Source organism: Rhinolophus sinicus, chromosome 17 (assembly GCF_057876585.1).
Source record: "Rhinolophus sinicus isolate RSI-liver-muscle chromosome 17, RSI-T2T, whole genome shotgun sequence".
Taxonomy (NCBI): domain Eukaryota; kingdom Metazoa; phylum Chordata; class Mammalia; order Chiroptera; family Rhinolophidae; genus Rhinolophus; species Rhinolophus sinicus.
In genome coordinates, this window is record NC_142517.1 from 144,032,532 (window position 1) to 144,054,073 (window position 21,542).

The following is a 21,542-nucleotide window of genomic DNA, read 5'->3' on the forward strand; positions in this document are numbered from 1 at the left end:
GAGCCTCACGCTCTGCAGGGGACATGCAGACCAGTAGACTGGATATTCCGTCAACTAGGGCTGTGGAACCCCAACCAATGACTCCCTCACTTGTTGCCAGTAAATCCCAAGTCTTAACACCATGTAAGACAGCAAACTCAGCCATAACTTTGGAGGAAAAGGACGTTAAAATCCAGGAAGAGCCAGGGTTAACTTTCCTACCTGTGAAACAGAACGGGGGCTGAAAATAAAAACTAAAAGGTAAGGCCTGAATTTTGCACCAAGATCATCCCCATTTTGATTTTCAAAGCAAGCCCACAATGTTACAAAGGCAGATATGTTTGTTTTCTTTTCTCACATATGACTAAATTGTGAATTAGACAAGTAGTTTGCCACAGCTAGTAAGGGGCAGGGCTGGGACCTCTGGCTTCCTGGTTTAATTTGTATTCTACCTGCATTCTAAAAAAAAAATGGCTTCCATCTTATAAAGTCAACTTGAGCTTACCATGGAAAATTCAGATATGAAAAAATATGGAGCTGTGAATGAAAATCATCTGAAATTACATCTGATTGACTGTTCTTCCAGACCTTTATCTATGTATGTGTAGCTTATGGACATATGGATACATATTTATCTAAGTAAGATGGTTCTCTAACTGTTTTGAAACCTTTCGCCCCTCCCCAACAAGTCATTGTGGACATTTTTATATATCAATACATATAGATCTACATTATCTTAAATAAATAAAAATAAAGATGCAAAAAGGGTGCAAGATACCTGGCCTGGTAGCTATACATTTTTAATTTAGTTCAATAAACATTGAGGGCATATTTTATGCCAAATTTCATGGTAGGTTTTAGGAAAAGAGATTACTAAAATACAGATACTGTTCTGGAGAAGTCCTCAGTTTAGTAAGGGATACAGAAAGGTAATTATAATTTTAGCAGTATAATTCCTGAACGTAATACTTGTACAAAATATGGCCTGTTAGATAATCTGCACCTTTATTTGTACAGTACATCATTTTATGTTTCCTTCTACTTCTCTAATTCCTGTTATGATTTCAATATGGATTTTGCATCCTCATTCTAACTGAGAGTCCTGTTTCCTCTTTCAGTACTTCTGATTCAGCTTTTAATTTCTAATCACTCTCAATCAAATAATTCACTTGGTAAATGTTTATAAAAATGATATAAGAACACTAAATGTATAAAATTCAAACAATTACCATAATGAAGAAACAATACCATTCAAAAGTAAACTCTACTTGCCACGTCACGTTTGCCAATAGATAAAATCAGAATGTTTATAATATATTACAAGATGTATTATATTTAGAGTATTATTTCAACATTCTGAAGGTCACTAATTCATGAAATTCTGTTTTATGTGATCTGACTCTGGGTGGTGAACACACAGTGCAACATGTAGATGATGTATTATAGAATTGTTCACTTGAAACCTATATAATTTTACTAACCAATGTCACCCCAATAAAATAAAACAAATTTTTTAAGTAAAAAATAGTCACACTGATAAAAATTTCTGCCTAATAGGTCACAGAGGTAACAGGTCTATGATATTTGCATATTCAGATATATTTTAAAGTTTATGTATGATTGTTACTATTTGTTCAGCATGTACAGTGTCTTGTTAGAGGCGAGGACAGAAAACATATGTATATATTATGTATAACCTAAAAATACTTTCAGAACAGAATTTTAAGCACAGTTTAAATTCATACAAATTGAAAAAGTAATTTATGAATAAAGAATATGCAAATAACTGTTTAGTTTAGACTGGGTTAATTGGGGAAAAAATTTCTGGAGGAAATAAACTGCCAGTTGCATTTTGAAGTAATTGGTAAATATAAGCAAAGAGGAAAATACACATATAGAGGGATGGAATTAAAGACATATAATTTATTGGAGGTTGAGTTGGTAAACTACTCTTCTCAGAAGTATCCATTCATTCTTGTAAACAGACATACGAAAGTCAGACAATTAACTTATTGAACTCATCCTAGAAAAAGTGCTGTATACCCATTGCCAAATATCACTATGGTCACCTTCGAAGTACTCTCCTTGGGAAGCTATGCATCAACGCCAGCGCCTAGTCAACCCTTCAAAGCAATATTGGAACTCTTTTTCTTTTTCATCAGAGCTGTCATCATATTACCCTTGCTGTACTGAATGTCATCAAAATGTCTTCCTTTCAATATTTCCTTTATCTTCAGGTAAAGAAAGAAGTCATTGGGGCCAGATCAGGTGAGTAGGGAGGGTGTTCCAATACAGTTATTTGTTTCCTGGCTAAAAACTCCCTCACAGACAGTGCTGTGTGAGCTGGTGCATTGTTGTGATGTAAGAGCCATGAATTGTTGGCGAAAAGTTCAGGTCATCTAACTTTTTCATGCAGCCTTTTCAGCACTTCCAAATAGTAAACTTGGTTAACTGTTTGCCCAGTTGGTACAAATTCATAATGAATAATCCCTCTGATATCAAATAAGGTTAGCAACATCGTTGCAACAAGTCTGTCACCTTAATAGTCCGACCTCGTAAATTGAACACAGTTTATACTGGGAACAGTGTTAGGTACTAAGGCTACAAAGTCATGTAATATAGCATTCCTGTCTTCAGGCTTATAGTTTAATGGAGGAAATAGGTGAGTAAAAATATATCAGAACACAGTAAGATTTTTTAAAAATTCATTTTCCAGAGCTGTAGGGTACCGGTAGGAAATAGAGAAATGAAATTAGAAAATTGGGCTTTGAAGTACCTACTAGGAAGGATCAGCTAAATCATAAGAGATACTACCCCTCTCCCCCCGTCTTCATCAAACTTTTCTAAATAGAGGTCTGCGTTTGTTGCCTCAATACCACTCATGCTGTATTATCCTATAAAAGCAATAGTCCTCAATGACTCCTTGGTTGCCCAATCTCTGAGTTTTTATTCACTGTCATTCTCTGGAGTGACCCTTTCTTTAATCTCTGCCTTCCCCCCACCAGGGTCTCCGCTTTACTTCCTTTTTCCATCTCCTCAGTGTAGGCATTCCTGGAGTGTACTGGATCATCTTCCCTTCTCTCTTTACATGTGTTCTCCCTTCTGACGATGTCATCCAGTTGTATGAGCTCCATTCTACATGGATGATTCCAAATTCTATCTTTGGAATCCTAACTTTCCTCGATATTCCAGTAACTCACTTTTGCTGAGGAAGTTCTACCTTGATATATTGCCTAGATAACATATTAATCATGTTTTTGTTTTTGTTCTTCTGTATTTTATGATGTTTTGATATCTGAGGCCTTGCTGACAGAGGAGAGACTGCCCTTCCCAGGGTTAATTCCTAGAGATAGCAAACAACACGCTTCCAGCACAAATTTAGTATGCAAAACATACCCAAGACCATACTCCAACCTCTTCTCAGGTTCCTGCAGCTTGGGACAATACTGCCCTGCTCTATGTCACCCAGGTCCAGGGACCAGATAACTAGAGACTTCTATATTCAAACCACCCAATCCTAAGTCTACTTAGCTGCTTACCCTGCCTCACACATTCTTTCTTTAAAAACCATGGTAAAGGCTTTTGCCCATAATCTCCCCTCACTGCTTCTGCCTCCTGACCAACCCTGCTGGTTTCCCACACAGCCCTGAATGGCATTCCATGTCTCCTATTCCTAGGGATCTAGGAATATAAAAGCTTCCTCCTTCAGGACAACCATCCCCATATCTGTGTCTTACTGTATCTGATTTAAATAAGTCCAGGGTACATTTTAAAACAGAATTGAACCTATACCTTTGAAAATAAACTTCTCTTCCTCCTATACTCCTTATTTTTGTATTAGTACCATGATCCTTGAGGTCAATAAGACCCAAACTTTCAGAGCCACTTTTGGCATCTCCTTCTTTCTTGTCACATACATTGTATCACTTGAACAACTTCAGCAATTATCTCTACACAATGACATCTGCCTCCTTTCCATTGTCATAGCCCTGATGTGGTCTTCCGATTATCACTCACTGAGATTATTACGATAGCCGCCCAAGTCAGCTTCTCATCTCTGCCTCTCCCAGGTCCAATTCATCCTACAAAATGGGGCCAGATTCATTTTTCAAAAGTCATCCCCAGTCATATCACCTGCTTGTTCAAAACCTTTCTATTGCCCACTGCATAGAAAATCATACCTCATATCCTTAGTCTAGCCCAAAGAGCAAGTACAGTTCAAGAGATAGAAGAAAGCCCAAAAGAAACTAATGTCTTAAAAGATAAAGGGGGAAAAAACAAATTAATTGAATGCTTATTAGGATCCATTTTGCTACACTTCATTTTGTTAAAACATTGCATTAAAACGGAATGCCGTTAATCATATATACAAAGAATCATATATCTCCAATCATATACTGGAGATACTTGCAGTCAAGTAGAGACACTTGCAGTCAAGATACACTTTGTTAAGGAATTTCAGAAGGTGGCAGCCATTAGGATGGGAGGTCTAAGTGCCTCTTGCTTTTCCTGGCTGTGAAGCCCTCACAGTGATGCTCAGGTTTTGTTCACTGATTTCACGTTTCTAGGAAAGCTACCATTCTTCTAGAGAAGAGACCTTTTATTTTCAAAGTCTGGAGATAATTCTACATCCAAACTGCAACACTGTAGACCTAGTCCAAAAATTTTAGTATAATCTCAAAACAGAGGAGCATCTGTTCACATGCAGAATAAATAATGGCCGTACGTAACACATTCTTACAAAGCAGTGTAGATCGGCAACAGATTCTACTCTAACAATTTGTATGTGTTGGCATGCAATAAAACTATATACAGTAACATGGAAATGCTTATGTCCATTAAAGCAGGAAACATGTATACGCTTATATAGTCCATGTTCAAAAAGATCACTAGAACCAAGCAATACATTTGTTTTTCTTTTTCCTTGGTTTCATTTTTTCCCCTAGCCAGATATGGGGTTTTATTGGTTATAAAAATTTTGTGGCAAAGCTTTGCCTTTTATAACAGAATGAGAAATGCATGATAAATTATATAAATGCTACAATACACACAGAGCACGTTCCAGACTGAAGAACACAAAACACGTTCCATCACCTCTCCCATCCCAAACTCAAAGACCTGGTCTTTGTTATAACAAACCAGTGTTGTGATCCTACATTACCAAGCAAGAGAGTCACACTGTGAGATAATAAGGCAGAAATGTACGATGTGTCGTTGTTCTGAAGGCTGGTGAGGCCTACAGCCCGACCCCAGATGTTTGATTCTCCATGTATTTCAAAGGGGCCCATGGACTGAGTACAGGCATCCGCCTGCCTCATCAGTATTCTGTGACATGCCTGCCACTTCAGGATTTTGTGATCACTCCTTGGAGTATGCTAAGAAACGTTACAGTCAAAACAACTGTTTGAACATATGTCTACTATCTCAGAAAATACAAACTAAACATTCAGGTTCAACTTAAGTGGAAAGATTTAAAGCAACAGGCATTCAAGTATAGTGTATTTTCTAAATAATATTTTTATAATAATATCATATCATAAAAGCAGACCTCATGTAAGTAAAAAATATGAAATTTTTCTCATGATTATGACATGTACTATTGCTGATTTTATTTATTAGAATAGGGCATTGCTCTCATCTTAGTAAGCTGTCTTATCCTACCTCTGAAAGACAGACTTACGGTGTTTCATATTTAAAAAGGAAGGAAGGACAGAAGGAAGAAAGGAAGGAAGGAAGAAAGAATGGAAGGAAAGAAGGAAAGAAAGAAAATATTATCCCAAAAGAATATAATCAGATTTTTCCCTCTTTGTAGAATTTAATTAACATCAATCCATTTAATTTTATTAAGCATGTTGTATTGCGCAAAATTATATTCAGTAAGGGTAGGCAAAATAAAAACTGAAGTCATCACGCCTTCCTTCAGAGTTTAGCACCTAAATGAGGAACACCTACAGAAAAGTGAAACTCTACTATATAGTATAATCAGCACTAAGGCAAAAGGGAACAGAGGGTCCCATGGAGCACAGAAGAGGACAACCGAAGGATTTCTGGGCAAGGGGCTCCCTGAACTTAGTGTCTGAGTTCATGAAAGGGTTCAGCCAGTGAACAGAGAAAAAGATGAGCTTCCCAGGCAGGAGACGAGCACGTGCAAAGCCTGGTATTGGGTGCGACAGAGCACCCAGTAGAGCACTCGGAGGCCTAGGGGGCGGGGTCATACTCATAAGTCTTTGCCGAAGGTTTGGGTCTCAGCCCCAAAACCTGTTTCTCTAAGGGCATAAGAATTCCCTAGGACATGTTGCTCAATGCATATCCCTTGGCCACCAACATATGCTTTCAAAATTAGATCTGTAGTGGTTAAGAGCCCTCCCTGGGGTTAAGATCACTATAGGATCTTTTTTAAAAAAAGAAATTCAGTTTCTCAGGCCCAGCCTCAGAGATTTTGACTCAATGGGTCTGACGTGGGATCTGGGCACAGTATCTCCCCAGATTCTGAGGCTCAGCCAAAGTCTAGAATCAACGGCAAGGGAGTTGCATTTCAACAAGCTCCTAGGTAATTCTAATGCTCCTAATCCTTCCAGCATTGCTGCCCTGAGGCTCAGTGGAGCACAAGTTAAATAATAGTCACCAAAGCAACTGTCCTCAAAGTGTGGTCTCTGGATGGGCAGCATCAGCATGACCTGGCACTAGTTAAAAATGCCAATTCTTGGGCCCCAAGCCTAGAAGTACTGAATCTGAAACTGCTGGGGTGGGCCCAGCAACTTGAACAAGCCCTCCCACGTGATTCTAATATACTTAAGTTTGAGGACCATTAATTCAACAGAAATTGTTGGCTGTGTGTGTTGGGTGGCAGGGGAAAAGGAGGAAAAGTGATGTACAAACTTATCTCCCTGAGTTGTTGCCACTTAAGGTAGGACATTTTCATGATTTTTTGTTCTTGGAATGAGGCACATTTCTACATGAATTGCAAAGCAAGAAAAATAAAACAGATGACAGATGATGCTTTTAACTTGACTTTTTCTGGTATTTGACTCTCTACTGGACATCCCATCTTCCTAAGGCTTGATTATTATTTAACAAATGCCAGGAAACAGTGAGTTTAAAATATAACGAAATGCTAAGCATGTGATTTCTACATTCTTAATGTTTTAAAGTATATTTGATTTGGCACATCACATTTTGTCTCCCAAAGTTTTCATTTTTAAAGGCAGGGAAGAGAGAATGGGTGTCTAATATTCTTGAGATAGAGGTCGGCTAGAGCCACACGCTTGGTTAATGCCTTAAGTGTCCTCAAAGTCCTTCTTTTTCTTTTTGTCACTATTTAGAAACTTACATTCTTAGCAAAAGATACAAATGGCTAATTAAGTTTCAATGAAAAGCATCTTGAGTTTTGATATTATCAATTATTTCTGGCTTTAAGTTTCCCTATTTTCCCTAGGGCGGGCTGTATGAGTTTTGGAATAACAGAGATATGGGTTCAAGTCTGAGCACTATAGCTTCTGGCTCTAGGAACTTGGTCAAGGTATTTAATATTTCTAAACTTCCATTTCCTTTAGATGATAAATAGGGATAATAATTACTCTTTTAAACGGTTATTTTTAGCAGTAGGTAAGATGATACATACATCACATTGGAGACATTTACTTACATTAGTTCTTCTCTTTCTCTTGATAGTAACCCATTAACTGAGCTGCCATGGGATGAGTTCTCTAGGTTAGGTCTGGAATATTCTGAATATTTTTCTTCTCTTCCCAGTGGTAAGCCTGGCATAAGATAAAGCATTACACTGGATGAGTGATTTGATGAGGACATGGGCTAGCAAACTATAGACCAAAACACATATAAGGATGCAGAGTCACACGAGTTGATATAAACATTAATTCAGTTAATTCAGCCCAAAAGCTAGTGAACTTTGGACATGACTTTGAACTCACTCCTTCTCTTCTTGTTTGGGAAGCTTCAAAAATATTTCTAGAGCAGATTCCAAAGCTCAGCCGCAGACACACCATCCCCTCGGTACACAGAAAATGGCAAGAGAATGAGCAAGAATGATGCAACTGCCTCCCGCCTAAACACACAGTCAGACCCAGCCCATGTCATCAATATACATTTGGAAATTGCAGTGCGTAATTCTTTATTTGATAAGACTCCCCAAAATAAACCTAGTTGTAATACAGGACCACAATCTGACAATCTGTCCTTGGAGACTGATGTGTTCAAAATGCACAATTTTTCTAATTTTATAGAGGTAATGCTGGCCATTTGCCTAATATTAAGTGACACCCCAGTAGGTCTGGGGTAGCACCTGTAATCAAACATATTAACACTTCTGTGACATAATATATAAATATTCACATTAGTAGGATAGATAAAACCAAAAAGAACCTCACACCCAGTACATGTTTTGTCACAAAATAAGTTCAGATCAAGTTTCACAACCAAATAAGAAGGAAAGAAACTTAGTTTTCAAAACTTTTTGACTTTCAGATGTATGGATAAACTATTGAAGACCTGTAATAGATCTTTCTTTAGATAGTTTTCAATCCTTTTAGGTTAGTATATCCAAAAGTCCACACATCTCATGGGCAAGGTCCAAAATAGCATTTACAACCATTTGCTCAAATCACAGACAGGCATCAATTATTTCAAATTCTGCTATCGTACCTTAGCTTTTTGTGGATAATGCAAAAAGTGTGCCTGAGCAACAGTTTTTCATTTACTGTGACGGTTTTAGGTTATTGGTGGGAAAAACTGTCAAGTGAGAATAAGATTGTGTGCCAAGTTATACAATAAATGTTTTCCAGGGTAGATAGACGGGAAATCTAAGGGAACTTTATTGTTTGTAAATTTTTAAAAAGACCTCAAAAAAATCACTGAAATTTTATCTCCGGAAAACTGTTGAGAAGTAATCAGGGAGCTCAATTCTTCTAGTGCATTCACTTTTCTATTTTAGAAGGCTTCAAGCAGCAGTGAGAGCTCTTTAGGACGTATCAGGGCCCTAGAGTGCTATAATGACTTTCTGAGGAGGAGAAGAATTAAATGGGATGGTGCAAAGGTTTCATCCGACTAAAATGAAAAGAATCAGTGTGCCAGGATTTCCTGGGTATGATTATGAGAAACCTCGCTGGCTGGTTGCATTGTGAATCTTCCCAACTATACCTCTGCTCAGAATATCATTGAATGTAATATTGTGTAGGGATCTCATAGGCATTTATTCATTCAATCCATCCTTATTTATTAAATGTATTATTGCCAGAAAGAGAACTAGGCCCTTGCGACACGATGGCGCAGAGGAAGGCTTTGTTCTGTTTACAATACGGCAGAGAGATATAAACAATCTTGGAGGAAAATAGTTATGGTTAGACAGATAAAAAAAAAAAAAAAGAGGTTTTGATGCCACAATCACCACATTTTCTTAACGTGCTCTGCGTGCCTTGACATAATTTAGAATTCCTACCTTTGGATGAGGGTGAGACCAGAATGCACCTAATAAAAACAACTTCTATTACTGAACATTTTATACTAGGCCCTTTGCTTAAGCTCAGGTGCATAATTGTCTCATTTTATCCTCACAACACTCTATAAGGCAGGTACAATTATCGTCCCTGCTTTATTAGGTTGGTGCAAATGAAATTGCGGTTTAAAAGGTTAAAAATAATTGCAAAAACCGCAATTAGTTTTGCACCAGCCTAATACGCGTAAGAAAACGAAAGATTAGAGAAGATAAAGAACTTTTTCAAGCTCACACAAAGAACAGTTTCATACTCCTTCAATTATTATTTCCAAACACAAAAAGCTCTAAAAACCAAATGTTTTTCATAATCACTTAACATCAAGTCCTGCCATGAACTGTATAGTCTTTTTATTTCCCACTTAGGAAGAAAATTTCTACATTCATACATTTCTCTACAGAAAGTGATGTACTTGATTAGGGAGTACTGCCTTATAGCCTGCTGGGGGAATTAGGTAATGCATAACATATGCACTATATTACCTTTCTAAAATAAGACTAATTCTAATTTCTGAAACACATCCAAGAGTCTTAGATAAGAGATATGGAATCCTAGCTTATTTATCTCCAGGCTGTTCTTACCAAACAAGTCCTTACAAACTTCTTGTAACAAGTCTGTGATACTAAGGTTGGGAGGCCACATAATTTACATCTAAACATATGAGAGTCAAAGAAGGCACTCTTAGTAATTGCTCAGAGACAAAGGGCATAAATTAGGATTTTTCCAGGCAAACCAGGATGTACTGTCCATTCCATCTGGGTGACCATGTGACTTGAGAGAGTGAATAGCCAGTAATTGTGATGAAGTCAGTGCTTCTCACCTGCACTGTATTTGCCTCCTCGAGGAATGTGAGGACATCTATAAACCCTCAGGAAGTTTTTAGAAAGCTCTTGGCTCTTACAAAATTCCTTCTGGCCCAGTGCAGATGGCCCATGAGTAAGAAGTAAGTACAGCTGTAAGGAGGTTATCTTAATTTACGTTTGGCAGAACATGATAAAAACTCAAATAAAACAGTATTAGTATGGACAAAGGTACAGCCTAGACTTGAGGAAAGAATCAATAGAATTTCAGTTAAACAACCAATTGGAAATGGGAGATGAAAAAGGCAAAGTCTAGGAAATTTCCCAGTATTATGACTTGAAGCTTAGAAAATGATTTGTTGAAATAGGGCACAGAAGAAACAGTTCTGGAGAAAATAACCTGAAAATGTCTATTTCAGGGTGTCTGTGTGATACTTTAAACTCTACTAAGCAGAAAAGTTTAGACACAATTAGGTAATAAGCTTCTTAATGGAAGAGTGTTTCTTTTACCCCCAGCTCTTGCCCCCAAGAACCTAGCACAGTGCTTTAAACATGGTAAATACTAAATAGTGATTTTTGTCTGTTACTTGTTGGCATTCTTGAAGTTTTGACCTCTGGAGCCCACGTGATTAGCCCTAGTCAAGGACTATTCCCGTTAACGTCTCTATGTTATTAATAAACTTGGAGACCTACAGTCACATGTCCTGGTCTTACAGAGAGACGTCTTAATTTGCTTTCTCTAGATGATACTTTCCTGCAGAAAGGGCTCTTTCTAACAGTAGTGGCTAAGGAACACATTGGCACAACTTTCTATTCCAGCCCAGGGTTCATCTTCACGTCATCTTCTGGCATCTTTCTGATGCCAGAAACCTTAGAACGTCCCTGAATAAAGGACACGGTAACTCTGTGAAGATGAATTGCAAAAGACTTTGACATGGGGGAAAAAATTATTAGATGCCCTATCTATCACACTCTTTCAGGTTATCTCTTTATTTCATGGTTTTTTAGATATTTTACAACACCAATTGTGGAAAATTAATAGAAATGCAAATTATTTTTGTCCATAGAAATGCAAATGACCTGGGCATCTAGTAAAAATTCAGTTGGTTATTGCTTCATCACTATAGACAAGTTATATTTCTATTTGTGAATTTATTTCAGCCTTCTTGATTGCCTAAATACATGTTTCTTGAATTCACCTTTGAACCATTTTTAACATCTTTCTGCTTCCCTAATTAGTTAATGAGTTAAATAAAATCTTTGAGACACGTTCATTTTATATTTCTATGAGGGTAATAAGTTTACCTTTATTTAAAAATTACCTTTTAACAAATAATAACAAAAACAAAAGTGTGATTTTAAAAGAATTACTATGAGCCAGGTGACATTGTGTTAATTATTTTGCCAACAATATACTTTTTAATTTTCACAAACACCCTCTGTGATATTTTCTACTATTATCATGATCCTTTTACAGGTAAGGACACTGAAGCTTTATAAAGACAAGTGGCTTGCGCAAACTCACTCAGCCCACATAATGCCACAAAGTTCTTATCCACTGTGATATATTGTCTTAGATATGGATCAACATTGACTGAAAAATTTAACAAAGGTCTCAATAATAAAACTATAAATGTATATAAAGAGGGTGCCCAAAAAATGTACACACATTTTAATAAAGGAAAAAACCGTATTAAAATTGTAATAGTCAATTTATACCAATAACAAAAGATGAATATACATCACATGTATACATGTTTTTGGCATCCCCAGTATATTCCTGATTTTCACAAATGATACATGTAATAGAATGCCTATGAATATATTCATGTTCTTTTAAAAGAAAGTGATTTTATGGTTGTAAGTTTTGACTTACTACTGAACCACAGAAAAGAATTCAAATTCCTAGCATAAAATGCCCTTCCTGAACTGACTCATGCCTATTTTGGCAACCACACCTGGGTCTGTTTTCTACAAACTCCTGTGTTTTGGGCATACTAAAAACACCAGGCTCCTCATATTTCCACTCATGCTATTTTCTTTGCCTCAATACATTCCCCAATTTGCCACTTTGGGATACCTATTCATACTTCAAGTCTAAAATTAAGCATCACTTCCTCATAATGCATTTCCCGACATTCTCATCTCCCTTGTATTCCCAGAAGCATCCGGGGATGGTTTGCTATATTACATATGACACTGCCTTGGTGTCGTCTGTGTACATGTCTGTTTTTCCCATTTTGTGGGGAAAGCTCTTGATTTTCTTCATAATCCTAGAACGTAAAGTAGTGCCTGCTCTATAGCAGGTGCTCGAAAAATGTATGTTTATTTAAATCATGCATTAATTATACAAAATGATATAAAGATTTCTTTTTTCATACTGTAGAGCTGCCATTATGTTCTTAGTACCACCACCATTTCACTGACCTTCTCTCTAAAAAGAAATGGGAGGTTTAATATGCACAGACACTAGTCACAATACACACAGAGACTCACACTATTGTCATTATGTTTGCATTCTTTAGTGCAAATATTAGTAAGCCTGGCTGTGTGGCTTCGCCCATGTGTGATTCAGATACCTGCTTTGTTAAAGGACTTCCTCAACATTGAGCCATGCTGGTAATATCTGTTTCAAATTACATGAAGAAGGGTAGCAGAATATCCCACCATCAAATAAGCCACTTTGGCATAATGATTATTTTGAACTGAAGGCAATTGAGATGAAGCAGATACAGGAGAAGCTCCTGCCATCCCTTATTTACCTAAAAAGCAGGACATACATTTTCAAAAGTGTCCCTCTTTCCTTCTCTACCAAGACAAAAGTTAATCACCTGGAGACAACTTAAGACCTTAATCAGCCTGGAGAGAGAACCAGAGGAATATACATGATAAATTTTAGCAACTACAATAGCTTTTCTCTCTGCCCTTGGAAGCCTACAACTGCTTTCCTTTGTCCTGTCATTTCTCAGCAAATGCATTGTTCTCTATTGAAAATGCTATATAAACTGGAGTTATAAGCTACCCATTTTTCCTTGGGTCTTTCCCACATACAAATGAAGTATATATGTTAATTAACGTGTTTGTTTTCCTCTTGTTAATCTACCTTTTATTACGGGGATCTCAGCCAAGAACTCAGAAGGGCAGGGGGAAATTATTTTTCATACACTGAAAACAAACAGCAACTTTTGTTGACCTTGGTAAATCAGATCCCATCTTATACAATGTACAAATGGATGCTCAGTTAATACTACTGCATAATGCTACTTGGAGGTAATGAGACTATCTTCAAACCAATAATGACATCAAAACTGCTGCCCACAAACAATTAGTAACTTGGTTTTACTATTACATTATTTTGTATTATTCCACTATAAGACTATATAGTAATATTCATATGCTTTAGTCAGTTTTGCCGAATATACAAAATCTGCATAATCTGTGATAATTAATCATATAATTATGATACTTTGGAGAGGGCTTTTTAGCCTCACTTGACTGTTTGGAAAAATTGTGTCTGGGTCTCTAAAAAGGCCAAAATATACAGTAAAAAACAATAAAGGAACTGTTTACAAGGAACACACATCAATTCATTGGACAAATGGGAGCATGTGATGAAAACTGTGCTTTACCCACACATCTGGTTTGCTAATATATGCAAGTGAGGGTAGTTTGGAACATCTTCTCTATAATTATTTTACTTAGAGTAAAGAATGTCTTCCATTCATCCATTTGGGGTGGGAGGTGGGCAGTGTGTTGTAATTGCATAAAATAGGACACAGGGACACAAAAGTATGCTTTTAAAATTTTATCTGTTTCATCTTTAATGCCTCTAGGTTTTGATTTCAGGATCAGCAAACATTTACTGAATGCCTATTACGGACCATGCTCTGGACAGGAAGGCTCCAGCACATGATAGCATGTGAATAAGTACCACCCACAATGCTCTTACTGTATAACTGTGTAGTCCTTCTAAAGGCCATAAACTTTGGAAAACAAGGGAAAAGTCATTTTGAGGTTGTTACTGTAAGTTCTAGCACTTTGAAGTTATTAATAAATGTTTGTGTGTTTTAACACATTTTTTTTTCTATAAACTCATCTTACTTCCAACTGTAACAATATCCACAAGAACATGTCGACTTCAGGACAAATGGTTTTAAATTATTACTGTACTAGAGGATTTGCCACTTTCCCAGAGAACCAGGATATTTAGTGCAGAAGCTTTGTTTATAAGCACTTCTTTACAAAGAGAAGGAAGAGAGCCGATTCTTTGATGCACTCTGTCCTTTCATACAAACCTAGGCCTCATGTTTATATAGAGAACACAGTGGAACACCTCCACTGTGCAGCTCTACCACCGCCACAAGCAAAAATTCCCACGTCTTGAGTTCCCATCTCTTAATACTGAAACAAATTTGGGTGTGTGTGGCGGGTGCACATTGGACCAATCAATATCCCCAGGAACTGTGCAAGGAAAGGGTCACAGTTAATTAGTCAAACACTTGGGACCCAGAAACTAGCAGAGTGATGACAGAGCATGGCCATCAGTGTTTGCATTTAATCTTTAAAAGTTGTTGATCACAGACTTCAGGGCCCTTGAGATAAATGTGTCTTTTGAACATGTTTGTAACAGTTCATTTTCAATGTAATTTTCAGGCCTGTGAACAGGAACATTTTTCTTCCACATTTCTTCAAAGGAGTTTTAAGAAGACTAAAACTTTGACCAACCGTAAAACTTCTCAAGTCTCAGTTTCCTGCACCTGTAGAATGGGTGAAATAACACTCCCATGCATGGGAAGAGTCTGTTGATGCACTTGAGATTCATCCACCATGCAGGACAGATTCATAAGGGCAAAACAAATCAGACACAATTCCTCTCCAATAACTAGGTCTGATGATTGGCCAGGCAAAGAGGTGTGCCCATAATTAGCATCTGGACTAAAACAGAAGTCCAGTCCTAGGATCTTGGACTCAGGAGCCCTATTGAGAAATGCAGTTGTACTACAAGAAGAGTCGTGAGGAGCAGAGCAACAACCCAGGGTGGCTGGGTTTCATCATTAAGTCTTTGCTCCCTTGTCAAATAAATCAGGAGGAGAGGCTGGATAACTCACTAAAAATATCCAAGGTGTTTTGGGCAAGTCACTTAACCCTCAGTGCTATTGCGTCGTCTATAAAACTGGGACATCAATGGCATTTATCTCATAGTATTGATGATAGAGCGTAATCATTATGTAAGTGATAGCTTATTATTGAGAAGTCACACCATAGAAGTAGCCTTCCTTCAAGTATCTAACATCTGGAGCATTAATGTTACTTCTGTAGTTTTAATGCCTTGTCCCCTAGAATAAAAATGGAAATGTGAAGCTTTGGAATAAAATTTATTTTACTTATTAGTAGCTATCCTTAGGTTGGTGAAGTCTCAGTCATGACAAAATGAAGGACAGAGAGTTCAAAGAGAATGTGTTTGGGTTGGGGAGACGTAAGAAGCTCAGAGCGAGGGTGGAACAAGGGACAGCTATTCTGATTAGTGAGTCCTTCACAAATATTGGGAAAGTAAAAGAGCCCTCATTTGTGGGAGAGAACACCCACCTGGAAAGGAGAAGAATTACCATCATAGCCACACTTAGTATCCTAGGTTTGCACAGCACAAGCCTTGAGCGCAGAATCAATGATAAATGCAAATAGACTTAATGAAAATACATCAGCAGGTCTAAAAAGATGTGTCATTTTTTTCCCTCATCAGTGTCTCCTTCCCTCTTTCTTTCATTTCCTTCCCTTCCCTCCTTCTTTCTTTCCTTCTTTCCTTCCTTCCTTCCTTCCTTCCTTCCTTCCTTCCTTCCTTCCTTCCCTATATATTCATGGAGTTCAGAGGAAGCATATAGTCGCTTCAGTCAACTGTTTGAGTCATCAGTTTTCAAGAGGAAATGTTTAGAAGGCTGGTTTAGAGACATACGTAATGGTGTGTTGGTGAACATCTAAAATTTTATAAACTAAAATGAAATGAAAGGCTCTGTGAAGCCATCCACCTAAATATTAAAAATAAACATTAAACTGTCTCAATGCAGGTAAAGAGAATCAATATGCATTTATAGCAGTTGAATAGATGTTATGGGCAGAAACAGCATAGAGTGAATTTAGAGCTCATTTCAAAAACTGTGTAGAGTTAACTGCATCAATGTTTATAGTGAGCTTATCTCTGTTTTACAGTTGTGAAACCTAAAAGAATTTGATAAACTTTCTTTCTAGGCTCTATATTAAGAAAGTGATATTTCTTTTACTATAGGAAAAGAATAAAAAAGAGTACTCAGAGGTTGTGTGTGTATGCGTGTGTGTATGTGTGTGTATGTGTGTGTGTGTGTTGTGAATATCTCCCTGTCCTGCCTGGAGTTTGTCTTAGGGGAGAGAGCAGCCCTGTAAGCTTAGCCATGACTTCCAAGCTTGGCTCTATTGACATTTTCTTGATGAATATTCATTTTTCAAATAGAGGGTAATTTGCATATACTGTTGACAATAAGGAGCCAACTGGTGAATGACATTGTCCAAAGGGAAAAATGAGTCTTCCCAGAAGCTTATAGAGAGGCTTTTCAACCAAGAATTTTAACTACTTGTGTTGCATCTGAACTGTAGATGAGTTCACACTAATTCATAAACTAAAGGATTTCAGAGCACGCCACCCCAAAATAGGCCATTCTGGCCATTACTTTGAGCTGAAGACAATTGAGAAAAAGCAGACATAGGTCGCGCTCTCTGCCCTCCCCTTACCCATCTGAAAACAGAACGTAAATTCCCCTTGTGAAGGTATACACCCACTTGCATACCAGGAAGGGGATAACAACCTTATCACCAGACCCGAGATGGCACTGAGAATCTACACAAATCTTGCCAACTAGCCCTTACCTTCCATTATTTTCCCCATATGTTTGTCTTCCCATAATTTGCTATTCCTAGAAAGTGCTTTGCCTCTATCTTGTCAATTCTCTACAAAATTATTGTTCTTTGGCTAAGAAAGATGTTATACTCGTATAAGCCCAAGTTCTAACCATCCCTTTGAGTTACGCATCCCTGAGCAGACCTGTGTGCATGCATGATGCACATGATAATAAGCTTTGCTTGTTTTCTTTTGTTAATCTGTCTTTTGTCAGTCTAATTTGCAGGGCCTCAGCCAATGAACCTAAACTAGGCAGAGGAAAACAACTTTTTTTCTCCCAGACAGAACTTTTTCTCCCCTACAGCCCTTGAGCATGCGCGGCACACTTCTGCTGGAAACAGTCCCATTAACTGCTGGTCTGTCTGAGACTTCTTCATAGTCACCGAGAATTGTGGGTAACATCTTCATAGTTACCAATAATTTCTGATCAGTCAGAAATTATTCTAATCAGGCAGAATGAGAGAGGCAGAGGAGAGTGAACTTTGGGAACTCCACAGCGTCCTGCCTCTTCTGTTGATCAAAATTTTAAAACTACCGAAATGGTGAAAATTGTTGGTAAGAAAGCTGAAGGTTGTAGGTAAGAGAGGAGATTGAGAGCGTCAGCTGCTCTTAAGTGCTCACACCAAGTACATCTGACTACATGACTAGCTTCTTCCAAAGCAGAAACTCATCTCTCCAGTAGCTGGAAAAAATTCTTCCCCACCTCCAGCTACATACACACACACACACACACACACACACACACACACACACACACACACGTTCCTTTGGGCCTTTGATGACTATTTCAGGAGACAGTAATAGCATCCCCCTGCACACTCCAATTGTATCAGAGCTTGGAGTCCATTACTTCCTCATATCCTCTTGACAACAGTGTGAGACACTGTAGTGATTCCCATTTTACAAATTGGAACCTGAGGCTTAACACCAAATCCTACGGCTAGCAAGTGGTGGAGCCAAGGTTAAAACCAGGTCTATATGACTTGTGCTTCAAACGACTACCTCCTCCAAGTTGCCAACCATCCATGATAAGGATGCGTTTAATTTTGCCAAAGAGGATATGAGCATAATTTCCATGTAAAATCATTCCCACTTGTCTACATCCAGTTCAGTGGATTAAGCAAACTGGAAGAAAAGTAAATCTAAGAAAGAGTTTTATGAAAACCATAAGAATTGAGATTCTATTCAAATATTTCATGAAAATGACTTATCCCACACTCTTCCTATATTAAGTTCTCTGGCTCTTTATTCAATCTAGTTTCCATTTGCTGAGGTTACACTTCATTAAGCAGAATTCCTTGAAAATAAAAACATCAAACATCAAAGCAGAACTTGTTTTCTGACCTATATTTGATGATTATTGGAAACAATGAGGTTTCTATGATGCATTCCTCTCTCCTTTATCCTCTTTCCTTGTGATTACTCCCCTCTTTTGTAATTCATTACACCCCAAGGCAATTACTGCATTTTATGAAATGCACAGCTTTAAAAGGAATTTCCATGCAGAGTTACAGAAACTGAATGCTACATTTCTGCGCAAAACACCCTTCCTGAGGGCACAGTGGATTAGCCTTTTCACGCTAATGGGCTTGGATGGAGCCAGTTTTTTAGCTGTCCCAGTGTATTGAAAAGTCCCTAAACATAATTATTTTTTAGATCAGTCTTTTGGTGATTGCCTAAGACAAGTTACATCCTACGTTGCTCGCTCCCTAAACCCAGCTGATGCTCATTTAGCCACTTAGCTGAGAATGCCAGCCTTTCATGGAGATAGAAATTAAACATAGTACAGTCTGAAATCTTTCTGTGCTGGCGAGGTCATACTCCACCTCTAACCAGGACATATCAGAGCTCTGCCATGAAGTCTTGCACTTCCAGGCCTTTTAGTCCAGCCTTCACTGCCTAAAACCCACATCACCCATGAACCAAGTAACCCAGACACTTCCTAACCAATATTATACTTCAGTGTATGTGCCTCCAAATCTCACGACCTTTGAGGAAATAGTGAAAATTAAAGGGTTTTTGCCTTGTTTTATTTAACTGCATTAATATTTCCAAGAACTAGATCATAATGACATTTTTGTGGGTTTTTCTTAAAATCAAATTCTTAATAAGCCAAATGGCCAAAGATGTATGGCATTGATGTCAATATTATGTTAGATCTAGAATAAATGCTTCATAAAAGAGAAGACAAAGGAATCTTTAACACCGTTTCTATGCTTTCTAAAGAGAAAAAACAAAGTATGTGGTGGAAAGGACAAGGGGGGAAGCTAGAAAATAATCCCTCCAGAGAAGGACTCTTTTCAATTCATCAGTTTAAATACAGATATATTGAAGTCATGCACAAGTATTAAGTAAGGGGCCAAAATAATTTCCCCTCTCTAACAATGCACAAGTTGCGGAATTTTCCAGAACCTTAATTTTCTCATTCGTAAAATAAAGCTTACAATGCCTTCTTCACAAAGCTGTTGAGAAGGTTGTTTGGTCACCTATGTGTCAGTGCTCTGTAAACTGAAGGGTCTTCTGTTTGATATGATTTCAAATCCACTTGTTTATGCCTTAAACAAAGTTGTTTAGAGCTACAAGGAAAGTCGTTTACATTGAGGAAGCTGCGTCAGGATACTGTCATGGACATCTGCTGTCATTGATAAGCACTCAGTAGCTCAACTCTTACCTAGCACTACAGGGGGCTTATTGATGGAAACACAGAAAAGCAACTATTGGCTAGGGGACATTCAGACTTTAAATACCAAGAGTTTTTGAGGACTTATCCTAGAGTGGTTGGACTGAGCAAGGCGACACTCTGCTGATGTAAATAGCTCTCTAAAAAGACCTGGGGCGTTAGCTGCTGCCTGGTAAGGAGACGTTTTACCAGCCGTGGTGAAAACCCTGCAGTGACCCGGTGAAGGAGATGATCTTGCCCACTAACCCCAGCACTTTAGTTCCCTAGCAACATGCTGTAGCAACAAGTCACTTTGCACCCTGTAGCGGAACATCAGCTCTTGGCAGAGCAGACTCTTCCTAGAGGGAACTTGTAGAAAGGTACACCTCAAATTAAATGTGGACTCTATTTCTTTCATATCCCTTTAGCCTGGAACAATAGTGTGATTAATCTGTCATTGGCTTGGATTATGATATTTCTTTATTGGCTTGTTAAGAGACATTATCCTGTATGCTATTGCCTTGTGAAATAGTATTATAAGTCATAATTCCCACAGCGAACCTGTGTTACATTATTGGCAAAGATAATGTCGATCTCTGAGCATAATTTGCCACATAAATAAGACAGGTCTCTATAGTAGGTGTACTTCACTGTTGGGAGGACAGAACACACCAGAATTCTGTTCCTGTCCTACTTAGTGAGTGAACTGCTTAGAGAAAACTATGCCGTTCTTTCCCCTCTCTTCAGCTTCTTGTCTCCCTCTAAAGCCACTGTGTGTGTGTGTGTGTGTGTGTGTGTGTGTGTGTGTGTTACTCTGCTTCTCAACAATATTTTCTCATAATTCTGCTATTGACACTATCTTTTGCTTGGTAATCTTCAGCTTTGACTACTTCTGAGCTAGGGCCTCCTTTACTTGTGTACCTACCATCAGTGACTTGTATTCTTCTGGAACTTTTACCCACTTTCAAAGAACTGAATTGGGATTTTAAAATAAGCTCTACATTATAGTTATTTCTAATCAGGGAGCTAGAAACAGTTTCTCCTTTGTAGCAGGAAACATCTTTATCAATCTACGAAAAATTTCATTTGCATCTCCTTTTCTATATAAGTGGAAAAAAAAGGCAACATGCTTCGCTAGGTACTGAAAAAAAAACTTCTCAAAAAAATAGTCACACTCCCTACCCTTGTAGGGTTTGCAGCCAAGTAGTAAACAATGATAGTAATGAGAATATTAAAAATTCCAGATAACATTGATTAAAAGCATACTACACGCCAGGGATTGTTCTGAGCACTTTACATGTATTATCTCATCTAATCCTTGAATGTGTTGTCCGTACTTTGCATCTTTACCTCCCCTTCTCTCTTAAAATAATATCATTCAGACTTTTGTTCCCACCATGCACTGAAATCATTGTGCTCAAGGTCAACTATCCCCAAGTTACCAAATGCAATTAAAACCTTCTCAGTCTTCACCGTGCTCATCCTCTCAGATGAATTTGATAAAGTTGACCCTCCCTCTTCCATGAAATACTTCCTGCACTTGCCTTCTGGAATACCACACTCCAGCTTTCCTCTCATCTGCTCCTCTTCCGTCTCTTTTGCTAGCACCTCTTCATTGTCCTGACATCTGACTGTTGGAGTCATCAGGTTTCAACTCTCAGACCTCTTCT